Consider the following 18,355-nt stretch of genomic DNA (forward strand, 5'->3'; position numbering starts at 1 on the left):
AGAGTATACGTCTTTCACCTCTTTGGTTAAGTTTATTGCTAGATATTCTACTGGTTTTGGTGCAATTGTAAATGGGGTTGTTTTCTTAATTTCACATTCTGTTGCTTCATTATTCGTGTATAAGAATGCAACAGATTTCTGTACATTGATTTTGTGTACTATGACTTTACTTAATCAGTTCTAGTAATTTTTTGGTGGCGTTTTTATGAATTTTATATATATATATATATGTATATATATATATACATATATATATACACATATATCATGCCCTCTGAAAATAACTTTATTTCTTCCTTACCAATTTGGATGTCTTTTATTTCCTTTTGTTGTCTAATTACTGTGGCTAGGACTTCTAATACAATGTTGAATAAAAGTAGTGAGAGTGCACATCCTTGTATTTTTCCTGACCTTGTGGGTAAACCTCTCAGTTTTTCCCTATTAAGCATGATGTTAGTGGTGGGTATTTCATATATGGACTTTATTATTTTGAGGTTTACTCCCTCCAGACTTACTTTGTTTAGGGTTTTTATCATGAATGGTTGTTGAACTTTGTCAAATGCTTTCTTTCTGCATCTGTTGATGATCATATAATGTTTTTTCTTTCTCTTATTGATGTAATGGGTCATGTCAATTGATTTTTATTGAACCAGCCTTGCATCCTGGGAGTAAATCCCACTTGATCTTGGTGAATGATTTTTTTTTTAAATGTACTGTTGGATTCAGTTTGCTAATATTTTGTTGAGGGTTTTTTTGCGCCTATGTTCATTAGAGATAATGGCCTGTATTTTTCTTCCCTCCAGTGCCTTTATCTGGATTTGGTATCAGGGTGATACTGGCCTCTTAGAATGAATCTACAAGTTTTCTTTTTTCTTTCTTTCTTTTTTTTTTAATAGTTTGAGGAGACTCAGTATTAACTCTTCTTTAAATGCAAAATATTACAAATGGTTAAACGTTATTATTTGTTTCCACTAATTATCTATTGCTATGCAACAAATTACCAGAAACTGAGAGACTTAAAATGACATTTATTTTATCATAGCTTTTTTTTTTTTTACTCTTTGGATCAGGAGAACCTCGGTTCTCTGCCTCAAAGTATCTCACAGACCGTAACCAATGAGTTGACTGAGCAGTAGTCATCACAAGGCTCAGCTAAGAAAATATACACTCCCATATTCATTCATAGGTGGTAGATATTAGGATTCAGACTCTGTGAACTGTTGGATGATGGTCTCAATTCTTTGCTCTCTGTTGGTGATAAGCGTTTCTTTATTCCTTGACACTTGGGTTTCTCCATAGGGTAGCTCATAGTATGGCAGCTTGCTTCGTGAAAGCAAGCAAGTAAGAAGAACAAGAGAGTAAAAGACACACACACACATACACACACACACACACAGAAAGAGAAAAAGAGAGAGAGAGAGAACAGTATAGAAGCCACAGTCTGTCTTAACTTGATTTCTGAGATGACATTCCCCTTCTTTTGTCATCTTCTATTCAGTAGAACCAAGCCAAGAGAAGAGAATTACATAAATAATTCTTCATATTACATAAATTTCCTGCATAAATATCAGGAGGGAGGGTTCACGAGGAACCATTTCCGAAGCTGCCTAACGTAATTTTGGAGAACTTATTAAAGAATATGGGAATAGAGTATATATTAATTTATTGTATACTTAATGTCTCACAAGTCACTTATATAAATAGTGATCATTACAAAGGACTATCTTAGGAAATTTCTCTTAAGTATTTCACTGTAACAGTATCATTTAAAAAATTTTCTTCAGATATTGTCTCAATCTCATGGTTGGTGATGTTCTTTTGGGCCCGACTTTGATCCAGTCATCAATCAACCTACTATCTGTGTTTGGGATGTAAAGTATGTTGTGATCGAATATTAAAAATAATAAAACATGTGCTCTGTCCTCCAGGAACTAATGATGTTGAACAACAAACCTATAAAATGTAAAAAAAAAATAAGATAGACTTAATACATATCAATGATAAACTAAATGATACTGACTCAAAGAACCTGAAGTTAGTGGTAAGAGGAATAATATGGTAGAGTTGAAGCATTTAGGAAAAAAAAATTATTTAGGAGTTGAGGCTTAAGCTGATTCTTGAAGAGTGGTGAGTGTATTTGTCATTCTTCTGCCTGTGAATACACAAGAAACATTCTACTTCCCAAAGCATAGATTATCTCCATGCCAACTGGCATGAAGTTCACTGACAAGTGACTTTGTCTATCAGATGTTCTTATCTAGAGTTTTTCATATGTTCAAATTAGACAAAGATGAAGTAAATTCCTTTGTGGTAGTGGTGGTGGTGTAGTTTAAGTCTAGTTTTCCTGCCTCCCAGTGACTCTGAACTACTCCTCAATTCCTCTTTGGCTTAAGAGAGTCAGCATCTGTTTATCCTGCTTGCATCTGATGACTTGGTTGACACAGCCAAATGTCATGTATGTTCAAAATCATGCTTAGTTTATTTCAGGTTATGGAGACAGTATGAACAAAAGGCTGCGGTCTTACAGTATATCACTGGAATCTTAAGATAATTTAGTATTTTTCAGTATAATTAATAACTTCGATGTGTGTGTCTGATATAGTAAGTGTATCTGTGACAAGAACAATGAAGTAAACAGAGAATGCTAATTAGACAACACCTGTGTCTGATAAAGATGAATGTGTATATTTTTAGCCTTAAAATTTGAGAAAGGTTTGTACAACTTCATGGAATTAGGAACTGGAAGAAAGTTGTATTGTCAAGGCTTGTAATGATAACAGAATTTCTACCTATTAAATAGGCAGCCTTCTGGGCAGTAGCTGCTCTACTGGAAAATGGCGGTTATGATAGGGAAAGTATCAGCAAGAGGAATCAGTTTTCTATGACTTGGGAGTATAGGGTAAGAGTGGTTGGATATCTTTGGAAATTTAATTCAAGACTCAGACCAATTTTCTCATCGTTCTATTTACTTTTCATATGAGAGGAATGAATCTGCATAGTATTTGAGGATGGAGAAGCCCTTGACTTTCCAAAAGTCGTCCTGTGTCTAGATATGTTGCTTGTTACTGCTTTCTTTCTTTCTTTCTTTCTTTACTTATTTTTTGCTACTGCCTTTTTGCAGCAACAAGTAAGATCTTAAATATTTTTTAAAAATACACTTTTTAGTTACTAACCCAGTCTTTAAAAATAATATTTTATTACTACAACCTGGAGCTAGAAGCCTATTAGATGGACCATAAAACCAATAAAACATTCAGCATCGCATAATATGAAAAAGTCAAGATAATACTATTTTAATAAACAGTTAAGTCTTTCTAAACCCATCTGTATTTTTAATTAATTTTACCTCTTTTTCAGACCTTGCTGACCCAAAAGGGAAACTGCTAGAGTGACATTCATTTTTATATTATTATTGACGAGTCAGCTTCTGAAATTTGTAGAATTCATTTCCAAAGTGAAGGCTGAAGTTTTAATGTGCCTCTCAGCATTCTGTTTCCACTAGGCCCATAAGTACTAGATGTGCAGAATTAACAGTGCATTTCACTCTGACTTCATCATTTACTAGTAAATCTAAATAGCATTTTCAGAGAAGTACATAATAAATGCATTCAGACACTGCAGCTGTTTTTTGTCTGTTTTCCAAACACATAATGTGCTAATTTGGAAAAAAATCAACAACAGCTGCAAATACATGTCAACAGCAAGGTCTTCAAGGGAAGGCCTTAATAGGTTTTGTTAATCAGTGGTGAACCAGGTGTGAATAAATAATTAACACACTTGATAACAGAGTCCTTTTGCCACTAGTGCTGTAGCTAAAGTTCTGATAGCTTTTCCTTTAAGTTCAAGATTTACCAGAAAAATTTAAAGAGAAAAATACTTAATGGCAACCCATTCAGTAAAGCTATAGTAAGATTTCCTCTTTAAAAAAAAAAAAAAGAAAACTGAATATAGATATCAAGAAAAAACCTCACACAATGTAGAAATCATTTTAATCCTGTAAATGAAAGTCGATGTCTGATAATCCATTTCATTGGCATATTTTTTTAAACAAGGAGCACGATATTGCATGTTAGTCTAGAAATAATTAAGCAAAATTGACCTCATAGAACATGTCAAGGTATTTACTAACATTTTGATTTTTATATTTCCCCTGTGAAGTTGGGGCATGCTGTAATAGAAAAGATAGAGTCTTAGCAGCAAGTGGCATGAAATGTATACCAGAACTTTGTGTTTATTACCCTTAAATCCTGTGCAGTAAGTGTCAATAAACCTACATGTATTTTTAAACACCTATGGTGTAAGGGAATAAAAAAAAAGAGTATAAGAGACATTAATTTTATGGAGCATAAAACATACTTGATTAAATTTTAACTTTCATGGATCTTAATAAACCAACATGACAGGAGAGTCATCATTTTATAGGAGAATGCACTGTACACTGGGTTTGAAATATGCTGGTGGTTCTCAAAGAGTGGTCTTAGGACCACCATCACCAGGGTTGCCTAGGTAGCTGTTAAAAAGGCAAATATTCAGGCCTTACTTACCTCCAACCTACTAAATCAGAAATGTGGGGTGGGGACCAGAGGTCTGTGGATTAAGAACCTTGTCTAGGTTATTTTGATGCTTGCTGACATGTAACACTCCCATTTGCGTGTGCTTGTCCCTAGTGCATGTTACAGAGTGGTGTTAATTGCCAAGTGCATGGTTTAAGGTCCACATCTGGGGACAAAAGTTGTTTAGTATCCCATGCACTCTGTCAGATGAACCACCAGCTCTTGGTGTCCTGTCTCTGTTAGGCTTGCTGAGAGAGCAAAAGAGCCAATTGGTACTTACTTTTGTGTTGATGCAAGAAGAGAACTATATGGAAGAAAGTTTATCTGTGTAGTGTTCCCACAGGAAGGTTGTTTCCTCCTTTCTTATCTCATGGGTGTTGAGGAGATTAGGGGTATTTTGCTGACCAAAGTTAAAGATGGGAACTTCAATTTACATATGAAGTTACCATTGCTCAAACACTCACTTCTCTACCCATACAGGGATTGATGTCAACCTGTCAACTGATTTGCAATCAGCAGAGTGCCTAAGGAGACGGTGGCAGATGCTGCTGCTTTAGCAAGCCTTGAAGCCAGATAAAACGAACACATCTGAAAAGGCTCGTTTGAGCCATCTACCCTCTCTCTCGTACCCCAGTGGTATTTTTATAGAATTTCACAAGAGGGCCATTCGTTATTGAGGTAAATAACCAGCATTGGAAGATAAGAGGAGAGGAAGGAGGCAAACTGAACCACCAAGAGAGGTTCAAACTCTGTTCCATAAAGGCTCCAACTCCCTCATACCAGCTGCTATGAACTGAATGTGTGTGTTCCCACCAGATTAATAGGTTGATGTTCTAACCTTCAGTGTGATGGATTTGAGGATGCAGCCTCAGGGTAGAAATTAGGCTTAGATCAGGTCAAGAGAATATGGTACCCTCATGGGATTAGTGTCCTTATAAGAGACATCAGAGTTTGCTCTTTTCTTGTTTCCATGTGCATGGTATGATAAGGGCTATGTGAGCACACAGAGAAGAGCCCGCCACCAGCAAGCTGGGAAGAGAGCCCTCATCTGAACCCAAATGAGCTCCCATCCTGATCTTGAACTTCTAGCCTCATAACAGAAATAAATTTCTGTTGTTTGGGCCACCCAGTCTCTAGTATTTTATTTTTGAGGCCTGAGCAGATTAAAACATTCATTCATCTTTCCTTCTTATTTATAAGGATCCTCTTGGCTTTGGGGACAGAAGGAACCCCTCCATTACTCCCATCTTTAGGAATGTTGCATTCTTTGAAAAGACAAAACTTTTTTCCATTCTGGATCCTCATGTTATATCTGAGATGGTGAAGATGTAGTTGTGGGAAGAGCACTTCTCAGCCAGCCTTATGGGGAGGTTGCTTGCTGGTGGTTTTTTCAACTTTTTCCCAGCTAGGCAGTTTTGTCTCCCAGTTCAGCACTTGATACTAAAGTGCATGCTATAGTATTCATTATTAGATCTTAGTTTTTGAACTTCGGCCAGTCAAATAACTGCTGTTTCTTCCTTTTATTTTTATTTTAAAAAATATTTTATTTATTTTATTTCTGGAGTCCATATTTTCTCATGGTTTGTCTCCCCCTCTGATCCCCACCCCCTTCATTTTTCCTTCCTTCTCCTAAAGTCCTCCATACTGTTCCTTATTTTCCACAAATAAGTGAAACCATATGTTAATTGTCTTTCTCTGTTTAACTTATTTCACTCAGCATAATCTCCTCCAGTTCCATTTATGTCGATGCAAATAGAGGTATTCATCCTTTCTGATAGCTGAGTAATATTCTATTGGGTATATGGACCACATCTTTATCCATTTGTCTGTTGAAGGGCATCTCGGCTTCTTCCACAGTTTGGCTATTGTGAACATTGGTGCTACTGAGGGTTTTGTTTTAGAGGGGAGGGGGGATGGGAGGGATGGGTGAGCCCAGTGATGGGTATTAAGGAGGGCACATATTTCGTGGAGAACTGGGTGTTATATGCGAACAATGAATCATGAAACATTATATCAAAAACTAATGATGACTAACATAATGTAATAAAATTTATAAAAATATAAAAATAAAATGTTAGAAGAAAGAAAAAAAATATTTTATTTATTTGACAGAGAGAGAGAGAGCAAGTGCACACAGGAGCGGGGACAGGAGGAGGAGCAGAGGGAGAGGGAAAAGAAGACTCCAGGCTGAGCAGGGAACCTGACACAGGGCTCAATCCCAAGACCCTGGGATCATGACTTGAGCTGAAGGCAAATGCTTAACCGACTGAGCCACCAAGTTGCTCTATCTTCACTTTTAAATGTAAGTTGTTTAAATAAGCGAATGATAATCTATATATGACAGAAAATGAATATCCTTTAATGAGTCTGAAATAAATGAATTGACAGACTTTGTTAAAAGATGTGCTTAGTCATTAAGAGGAAAATATGGTGAAGAAGGCTGTAATTCTCAGGTAAGTTGGCTTTAAGTCAAAGATACAAGCTAAGTTTTAGAAAGTAATAAAGGCAGATAAACAAGATTTTATTACTTTTCTAATCTTTGGAAAATAAAGAGTCTTGTCTCAAAACAGGAGAGCCAATATTAATTAATCAAATTATAATCCCACACTTACTGAGAGGGCACCATGTAAGAGGTCAGGTACTAAGCTCTAACATACCTGCAACCCTTCCAATCACCCTGATGGTGGGTAGGTATCATTAGCATTAGGAGTTGAATTGTATTTCTGCATAATTAATTTATGAAAGTCTTAATGTCTGGTATCTCAGAATGTGACTTATTTGGAGACAGCATATTTACAGAGGAAATCAAGTTAAAATGCAGTCATTAGGGTGGGTCTTAGTCCAATATAATTGGTGTCATAATAAAAAAATTAAATTTGGACAAATGGGAACATGGAGAAGATACCATGTGAAGATGAAGGTAGGGATTAGGGTGATGTTCCTAGAAGCTAAGGAATTCCAAAGATTGCCAGCAACCCACCAGAAGCTAAGGGAGATGCATGGAATAGATCCTCATAACTCTAAAAAGGAGACAACTCTGATAGCTCCTTGATCTTGGATTTCCAGACTCTAGAACTGTGGAACAATCCATTTCTGTTGTTCAAGCCACCCAGTTTATGAAGCTTTGTTAATAAAGCCCTGGGAACTAATGCAATTAATATCCTTATTTTACAAATGAGGAAACTGGGTCTAAGAGGTCATTAACAGGGAGTATGGCAGACCTACTCCAAGATGGTCCCCATGATCCCTCCCTCCTCATGTTCATTCTCTTATGATCCCTACTCCTTGAATGGGGGGTGGCACTTGCCATTTACTTCTAACCAATAAAATATGGCAAGGATGATGGCACTTCCACGATTGATTATCCATACTGGATTATGTTACTTAAGATTCTAACATCTGTTCTATTAAGAGAAATTCAGTGTTTTGCTACCTTTGAAAAAAGTAAGAGGAAGGTCCAACTTGGGCATGACCAGACCCTTGAATACTGAAGCTTAGGTAATAAATTGGTGGTTTTTTCACCTACTTTTTAAGTTTATCACTTTTGAATTTGTGGTTTTTTTTTTTTTTTTTCCCAGCACTAGATGACTAATGCAGGTGGTATTGCCTTCTTAAAACTGCTGGAAGGAAAATTCCCTTCTAAGTTGTTTTGCATTGGGACTCAAGGGAAATTCTAAAGATTTTTTTTTTTTTTAAAGATTTTATTTATTTATTTGAGAGAGAGACAGTGAGAGAGAGCATGAGCTAGGAGAAGGTCAGAGAGAGAAGCAGACTCCCCGCGGAGCTGGGAGCCCAACGCGGGACTCAATCCCAGGACTCCAGGATCATGACCTGAGCTGAAGGCAGTCGTCCAACCAACTGAGCCACCCAGGCGTCCCCTAAAGATTTTTTTTTTAAATATTTTTTTGAAACCAGTACTTTGATAGAAAGACTATGGTAAAGTAAGGGTTCTCAATATATAGTTAGAAAACTTGATTTGGGGGCACCTGGTTGGCTCAGTGGGTTAAGCCTCTGCCTTCAGCTCAGATCATGATCTCAGGGTCCTGGGATCGAGCCCCACATCGGGCTCTCTGCTGAGTAGGGAGCCTGCTTCCCCTTCTCTCTCTGCCTTTTGCTCTGTCTACTTGTGATGTCTCCCTCTCTCTCTGTCAAATAAATAAATACAATCTTTAAAAAAGAAAAGAAAAGAAAAGAAAACTTGATTTTAAGCCCCATACTGCTACTTCTGTGACAGTGGGACTTTGGGTAAATTTCTTATAATTTTGTCTCGTTTTACTATAAAACTGGGTTAGTACTGTATGTGAAAGAAGTTAGTATAAGGCCTGGCATAAAATAGGCATTTATAAATGCTTCTTTTCTACTTCTCTACTTCCTTTCACTCCCTGACTGAGCTAAATGGGCTATGAGTTAGCAAGAAAGTCTGCATAATTCAAGGCAAATGAGTCAATGATCTTTGGGTGGCTTGAAGTGGTGGTTAAACTTTTAGCACCTACACAAGATTCAAGGTGAAAGACATTCGGGGATTCAAACCAGAAGATGGGTCTTATAGATCGCTTTGAAGTTATGTAAAGGTGGGCATGCTGATTTTCTCTGTAGTTCAGGAAAGATTTATCACAGTTGAGTTTCAGAAGAACTAAGTAAGGACTTATTGTTCATTTGTGAGAGTGTGCAATTGGTCAAGCAGTCATTAGGATTGGAATGTTCTATCTCTTTTCCCTCTTCGTTTCCCTCACAAATAAATACAGCCTGTGGCTTGGGAGCGGTTTGAGCAGGTCAGTTCAGACCTTGAATAAGTCGGGTCATAAGTGAATTAATTAACACATGACACAAAGTAGTGAGCCTTTTTTTAGTGACCTTACAAATTACATGACGTTATTGTATATATTATATAGCTCCATGGTGTTATTTTGATCTTCTTCAAACTTCTGGTCTGTAAAATACATGTTAATGACTCACTCTAAGCTGCTACTTTGTGTGATATATATATAATATGTGTATTTTATATATATATATATAAATCTTATTTAATCTCTTCTTTTTCATAACTAATACTTTCAGTTTATTGGTCTGGCTACCTTAGGATGCTATATTTACTTTGGTGTCATTTTAACTATATAACAATGCAATTATTATAACAATTATATATATAATAAATATATACTATAACAATTATATATAATATATATAATAACAATTTTATATATATATATATATATATATATATAAAACAATTATAAAATAATAATTTTGGGCTTAGGGTTGGTACACAGTAGAAGAACTCTTGTGCCAGATACTAAAAACTTTGGGAGTTAATGCCCCAGGAGGGCTAAAGTTAGAAGGATGTCCTTATAAGAACTGAACTAAGAGGTAAGTAAAAGAGACAACCTAGAAAGAGCACCCAGTTTCAGTGAAGAAGACTGCTCACCTGCAACATTTCTTTACAGGAAAAAGTAAGGATTCTGGTGGCAGGGCAGAATAAATAGGCAGAGGACTAGTTCTGAAGCTGTGTTGGCACAGTGATTTATATTAGTTTGAAAAGAATCACTTGTCTACACTGAAGAGTGGTAGTAGGTAGGAAATGGAGACCTAGTGTCATTCTTTGTTAGCATTCTTTTACAAGCTGTGTAACCTTTAGCAAATCTCTATTCTCTCATTTATACAATGAAGATAATAATAGTATGTAGCTTATCGGATTGCTATAAATTAAAGCAATGCAAATTAGATGCTTAGCATGATACATGGTATATAGTGATTGATCAATAAATTGTACTTTAAAAACATGTTATTGATCAAGAATTTAAAAAGTGGTAGTTGGGGAAGCCTGGGAGACTCTGTTGTTAAGCGTCTGCCTTCTGCTCAGGTCATGATCCCAGGGTCCTCGGACCGAGTCCCATATTGGGCTCCCTGCTCAGCAGGAAGTCTGCTTCTTCCTCTCCCACTCCCCCTGATTGTGTTTCCTCTCTGTCAAATAAATAAATAAAATATTAAAAAAAAGTGGTAGTTGATCATATGAGCCACCACTATATGTACACAGAACTAAACATAATGCTTGGGAACATCATTTTTTTCTCTGAAGAGTTTTATATTTGCTTGTGGATTAAAGTGTCCTTGTATGCCCAGTTATGTACAAGAAATAATTGTCAGTAGCTGGCAATATACAGGGATACTTGGTTTCAGCATGAAGCATCTGTTTTGGAAGATGACAGGGATGTTTACATTTATTTTAGCCAGTCTAGAGACATTCTTTTTCTGATTTTGTTAGTGGAATCTGATGCTTTGTTGGTTTCCCATCAAAATGAGGCAGATTTCAAGTTCCCATTTATTTTTAAAGGCCCACTTATGTATCTTGTCTTTTTTTTTATATCTACAAAATCTAGTTTTTGAAAAGTGCACATGTGCATAATATTGAGCTAAAACCATCCATCACATAAGTGATACTTAGAAGATAAACAAAACACATTAACATTTAAACAAAAATGAGTTTTGCCCCATCACGTTACCTACTTCTGATGTAAGAACAGTGAGAAAGAGGCACTGAACAAAAATACCTATCGGGAAACATGATTGAACCTGCAGTAAAACTGGATTCCCGTGGATGGGGAAATGTTTTATAATGAGGTGTGACTGAATTAAACACCTGGTGGTTGCAATATCAAATTAAATCACCCCTTTTGAACTCAATTTCACTCATGAAGTAACTGTATTTTTTTTTTTTACGCACACAGTGAAAATAAACTCATCAACCATAATGGTGCTAAAGTGGTGTTAAGGTACGGGGAAGTTGGTTTCAAAAAGGCCACATTATCATCTCTTCCTAATTAATAAGGCCACATTCCATATTCACGTTTATTAATCTCCATAAATTAATTTTGGTAAACTTTCCTAATACCTGTCTGTACTCACATACTTCCAAGCATGAATTAGCAGTTTGTATGGTATACCTTCTTCTACTCAGTTTCTTTTAATGGATAGGTGTCTTAGTCCATTTGAAGTGCTATAACAGAATACCAAAGACTGGGTTGTTTATACACAACAGAAATTATTTCTCATAGATCTGGGGGCTAGAAAGTCCAAGATCAAAGCACTAGTAGATTTGGTGTTTGATGGGTGAGAGCCTGCCTGCTTCTTGGTTCATAGATGACCATCCTCACTCTGTGTCCTCACATGGCAAGAGGGTCTAGAGAGCTCTCTGGAGTCTCTTTTATAATCTCATTCATGAGGTTCTACTCTCTTGACCTAATCCCCTCCTCCTACCATCACACTGGTGATTTAGGATATCAATGTGAGACTTTAGAGGTTGTGGCATAACCATTCAGTCCATAATAGCAGATGGTCATGATTAGGATAATCATGACAAGCAGTACTCCTATGAATAACATCTATTAAATGGTTGCTTTATAGCAGGTATCATCCTAGATCTGTATATACATGAATTCATTTCATAAGGAAGACTGTACATGTTGCTTACCTTTTCAAGGTTAATAGAAACTCCTACTCCCTAAACCTACCCTCAACCCCTCAGCATAATTTAGATCATCTGGCTACCAAGAATAACGGCATTCCCTGAAATGACTGTTCTTTCCCACCTCTGAGCTTTGGCCTTTGCTGAAAACTTTCTTTATCTTCTCACTTCAATTTTAATAATTTTTTAGAACTGATTTTAGATATCACTCTCTTTAGGGAGACTACTTTAATCCTGTAAAACTATAATGCAACTCCTTCTTTGAACCCACATAGTGGATACTTCATCCCACCATAACACTTACCAGGATGGAAATCTTCTGGCATACATTATGCTCTTTGATAATAAGGACTACATATTTTTTATCATTTGTAGCAAAGTGCCAGGGCACAGTGGATAGACAATATATATTTGCTTAAGCAATGAAAAATTAGACTTTTGACTTTTGAAATACCATTGGGATTATTTTCCAAATAATTCCTAGGTTATAAAACACAACACAGATAAGAAAGGGAGTATAGCAGGGCAGGAATATTCATACAGTCAGTAATGAACAATTTGCTTCTTGTGAAAATCCTAGGTAAGTTCAAGAAAGGATAAGGAAATAGATCCCAGAGTATCAGACAGTTAATTCTAAGGACACTGACTTTAAAATGTCCTTAGTTGGGGTTTTATTTTGCCCTTCAGTTATTGAGGGATTTTTAAGTCCATTCAAAAAGAATTGCCAAAAATGTAACAGTATAAGTGGTTTAAAGCTAATGGTAAGAAATTGGATGAACAAAAGCCAGAAACAAAGAACAACTTCAAAATAAAATAAAAATGCAAAATGATAATCTGAGCTACATGGGCCTATTGAATGAGCAGTCAAACTGCTTACATTTCTGCAAGATATACTTATCAATTTTGTAAGAGTGAAGTAATGTAAAAACTAACTTTAAACTTACCTTGTTTTTAATAGGCTTTTGATGATTAATAATATCTCTTGTTTGAATGCTTTGAGGACTGACATTTAAATAAGAATCAAGTAGTGTTTAAATAGCAAACAAATTCTGTGAATATTTAATCTATGGCTTTCAGAAATCAAATATAGAAATAACCATATATATTTTTAAATAAATATTGAACCCAAATCAAAATGATGTGTGCTGTAAATGACATGCATTATTTATAGGATCGATTACAATCAGAAGTATTACATATGCACACATATCAATTATGTGAAATAGATTTCAGATATTTAATGACTCAAGACTTCCATAGCAGCCTCAGAACTAATTATAAAATGAACAAGCTATTATCCATCTTTCTAGATGTTTCTGAAATATCTTTGAATATTTAGCATTGTTTTGAGCAAGATGTTGTATATTAGTTTTATACATTTGACAGCAAATTAAATTTATTAATCAAATAGATTTGCATTCATTTTGTCACTAAATCATACCTAGAGTGATTTTACTGTAGAATTATATAAGGGAATTTCCTCAAGATGACTGAGGCATCGAACTTCTGGTTCTGCTGAAATACTAATGCTTTGAAAGTTTTAGTAGCTTTTCCTATTCTACATGTAATGTTGTGTACATATTTCAGATGATTGATACTGAGACTATGTTCAATAATGATTAAAATGAAGTAAAATTTGTTTTTTTCTATGTATCAGGAAAAAACAGATACAAATTATTCTTTTTAAATTGGAAATTGGTGCTTCTGTTTACATTTTAAATATAAAGTTGTCACCATTTTAAAATTAATATTGAAATGTATGTTCTTCATCATTCTTCCTTATTTGTATTCCTGTGATTGGTATTAGGAGATCATTACTGTGGTGGTTAAAAATCTGAGCTTTGTTAATGGTGTCTTACATATTGCATGTACTCAAGAAATATTTGTTGAATGGCTGAATGTTCAAATATCTCCCTCCCACTTATTATCTGTGTAAATCTGAGCAAGTACTTCATCTTTCTAAGCTTCAGTTTCTTCTGGAAAATGAGGACAATAGTTGTGATGCTTAGTGATATATATTATATTTGGGAAGTGCTTATATTTTGAAAATTTTCTTTCTTGGCACCATTTCCCTGTGGTCCCAGACCCTTGTCTTAGGGAGTTTCTCTATGGGGAAGAAGTTCTGTATCATGGCACAGTTTTTTGGTGGTAAAGCTTCCTAGAAGCAACTGGCTATAAACCATCCTTAGATGAATATGCTTCTTTTCAAAGGGTGAATCACTCTTGACACTCCATGAAATCAGGGATGTTCTGATTATAAACTTCCTCTCCAAAGCTTACTCTGAGAAATAGCTCAAAATTAACTGAGCCTCTAGGGGTGCTCTGTGGAAGGGATGGAAAATCTACCTAGTTGGTTTATTTGAGCACAAAAAATTATGTAAAACTGGGCCAAAAATATTACAGTTATGTCAAAAGATATCCAAGTGCCATGCCAAAATGTTGCCTAATCTGTGCAATGATGAGAAACAGTTTATTGTTCAACATAGAGATTTCTTAATCCTATTGCTGAATATCAGCAATAAAATAAATCTAAGGATGCCATGGCAAATGGTAAACGAAGATCAGATTCAGGTAGTTTTGATAGTTAACTTTTTAAAAAATCATTTATATTAAAATTTTCACACAAGCTTGAGGGATAAAATATTAAGGTCGTTAAAATATTTCTGCATTTAAGTTTCAATAGCTCATTTTAAAACAATTATAAATCTGTCCATTTCTTTTTTGTGGAAATGCCAGCATTTAGCATTTTTTTAGTGAGAGAGATCCTTATTCATTGTTACTAAAAGGCAGAAGTTCCTTCTAGTCACTGTATTTTATTGGATTGATCTATAAGCAAGTTCATTTGTCCAAAGTTCCTTAACTTCTCTGCTTTTCATATTATTCTGCTATTAAAAAAACTATAAAAAAATTTAAAATGTGTTAAACATACTACCAGTCCAATAGAAAATGCCCAAGAAATAGATGTTTTAGTTTATAAGACAATTGGACGTGGTTAGGAATTTAATTGGATGGCATAGACAGAATTTGTTTTCATAGGCAGTTAAACCATCAAGGTGGAAATAAATGCTAAAATACTTAAATGAAAAGAACCTATGGGTGGGGGGGAAGACCCACCTGATTTTCTTTGCAAATCATGGGTTCTGTGTGGTTTTGGAAGTCACTCCAAATTTTCTGATTTACTTTTATCTTTTCTAGTAATGGAGAAAATGACTTCTGGTGAGGTCAAAGTACCCACACAAAATTGAAGGCCTTATTCAGAAATGTGGTTTCCCCTCAAGGTAAAGGCATGTTTTTCCTGTATATATAGATGACCTAGCAATAACTGAGCTGCCATTATTGTGACAATAATTTTACATACTTGATATTATTTAATTCACAATAATGAATATTTTAAATAAATATCTGCCTTTGTCTATGAGGGTCACAAATCTTGGAGAGGAAATAACATTCCCAAAGTCACACTGATGATGAGAGATAAAGTTAAGCACTGAGCCAAGGTGTATGCAGTCCAAGACTGTGTGCATTAATGATGGTGCTATACATTATGCCTAATTCACAAGTGTTTCTTAGATATATTCTCATATTCCCTTTTGCCAACTCATTGCAGAATACCTCTGATTAATGAAATTCTCCGTACAGATATTACAAATGAATATTTCAATACCACATAATCTCCCTGTTAAAAGGGCAGGGGGATTTTTTTTTTCCTTTTCTTTTTGATACTTCAATAGAATAACCCAAAAAAGAGGATTAAAATGTCTTGGATTACATACCTCCTCTTTTAGCAAAAAGCTAGTATCATAAAAATTGAGAAATATTTTAAGTAATTTTTAGATCCCCCCCCCCATACTTATGTTTCACTTTTCAAGCTTGTTTGTTTTGTTTTGTTTTGCTCTGTTTCATTTTAAAGTCCTCAAGTTTTCCTAGCAACTTGTTGCTCCCCAATAGGCTGAGGACCAGCGTCAAGGGCATCTTATGAGTGCATTTTAGAAATGCAAACCATTAGGTCCCATCCAGACCTACTGAATCAGCACCTGCCTTCTTTCAAGATTCTCAGGTGATTCATAGGCACATTAAAGTCTGAGACACACTGTCCTAGTATGCCATCAGAATGCTTTTAAATAGCCTTGAGAAGGAGGGAGAAGATACGAGTATTATAATCTCTCAAGGATCAACAACTCACTCTATTTTGATATGCCTGTACTTCCAAATGGGAACTGAAGCGATTTCATAAATAATCAGCTGTCAGTCCCACCCTGGTTCTCAGCCTCAGCAATTCCTTTTCTCCTATATGTGAGGTCACCTGGTTTCCATCTGTATGACTCCTTCACCTTGCCTCTCATGCCTGGGATCAACCCTTATCTAAGAAAGAAATGGCTTAACAAGTCCAATTCTGTATTCTGTGGCTGCATCTCAAGTCATTCCCAAGTGCTCGGGTTCTTGCAGTTTATGTAAATTGGCTTTAGCCTTGTTCACGGCTCCTCTATCTTTTGGCCAATAGTGACTTGTATCTGCATCTTTTTCTCAAGATTTGTCATTCCCTTTCTTCTTTTTATTCCTTCTGATTCCTGGTACCTGTTGATCTATGGTCCTGCCAAGAATTAACTTCTTAGATATTCTGGTGGCTCCTGCCTGCTCACACATTCTATTATTTGGCTTTGATATCCAATTTTGATAAGCTATTCAGGGACTAATTTAGTGCTATACATCTCCCCAAACAACATAACAAACACAGATAGTGATTTTTATAGTTATAGTCATTACTGATATCATCTTTAAAAGATATAGATTAACTATGAACTTGCAAAAATTGCATATCTAGGGTCGCCTGGGTGGCTCAGTAGGTTAAGACTCTGCCTTCCTTTGGCTCAGGTCATGATCCCGGGGTCCTGGGATCGAGCCCCGCATCCAGCTTTCTGCTCAGCGGGGAGCCAGCTTTCCTTCCTCTCTCTCTGCCTGCCTCTCTGCCTACTTGTGATCTCTGTCTGTGAAATAAATAAATAAAATCTTAAAAAAAAAAATCACATGTATAACTTTCCTGTAACTCTATATTCAGTCAGTTTTTCATGATCCAGAGTTTGATTTTCAAAACAGAACTTAGAAAAACTTGGGGTATTTTAGACATTTTATTCAGAATCCACTAAGAGCAGAAGATATTATTAATTCATTATGTGAAATGGAAGTTTTGGCAAAAACAAAATCTGTGAATCTTTAGAAAACAAACGATAAATATCATTCAGAAAATTATACTTAAAAGATAAAGATTTAGTGTTAGACTTGCTATTTGAATGGTTAGCAAATAAAATCAACCTTAAATCTAGGCTGCCTGGCCTTTTCCTGGCCCAGGGATGTTACCATCTTCAGAACATACTGTTTTTGATGTATGTGTTTATCTCAAATAGTCTACAATAAAGAGACAGCACTAGGTTTTCCTAGAAACCTACTTCTGTGCTTGACTTTTCCTTTAATCTATACTTTAGGACTACCTAAATGCTGCCTGAGGTCTAACATCATAGAACAAAATGCATTCATTTCTCTCTGTCATGCTATATTTAATTACTTCTATTGCCAGTGTGGCCACTAATGTTCACAAAATCCTCTCCTTTTCCAACAAAAACAAAAAAACAGCCCCCTCCCAAACAAACCAACTACAACTCCTCCACTTTGATAGGCCGTATTGTCATCCACTTCTCACTGGCTTCTCAGTGTCTGTTTGTTCTGTCTCCAAATAGTTCTGTGTATGGTTTTCATATCATCTTGAATATCTCCTGCTCCAGTATTGCATGCCTATTCTTTTAGTGAACTTGTCTACTTCTAAACAACAGAAAATCATTGAACGTCTCTATCCTATTAATAACAAAAGTTTAGAATGAAAGATTTTATGTATGTATGCATGTAGGTGTGTATGTTTGTGTTTATGTATCCATCTGCACATACATATTTGTATACATGTATAACAAAGTACCTGTTAGTATACAGATCAACACATTTTCATAAACTGAACACAATCATATAGCCAATTCCCAGATCAAAAAAGAAAACATTTCTGCACACTCCTTATAATCACTTTATATTAAGGCTAAAGCTTAATTCAGAATGTCCCTTTTCACTGTGGTCAATACCCCATCAGTCATGATGGGTAGATTAAAAGATGGATTTTTTTAAAGATTTTATTTATTTATTTGAGAGAGAAAGAATGAGAGAGAGAGAGCATGAGAGGAGAGAGGTCAGCAGGAGAAGCAGACTCCCTGCTGAGCCAGGAGCCTGATGTGGGACTGGATCCCTGGACTCCAGGTTCATGACCTGAGCCGAAGGCAGTTGCTTAACCAACTGAGTCACC

Source organism: Enhydra lutris, unplaced genomic scaffold, assembly GCF_002288905.1.
Source record: "Enhydra lutris kenyoni isolate GAN:26980312 unplaced genomic scaffold, ASM228890v2 scaffoldscaffold21, whole genome shotgun sequence".
NCBI classification, from domain to species: domain Eukaryota; kingdom Metazoa; phylum Chordata; class Mammalia; order Carnivora; family Mustelidae; genus Enhydra; species Enhydra lutris.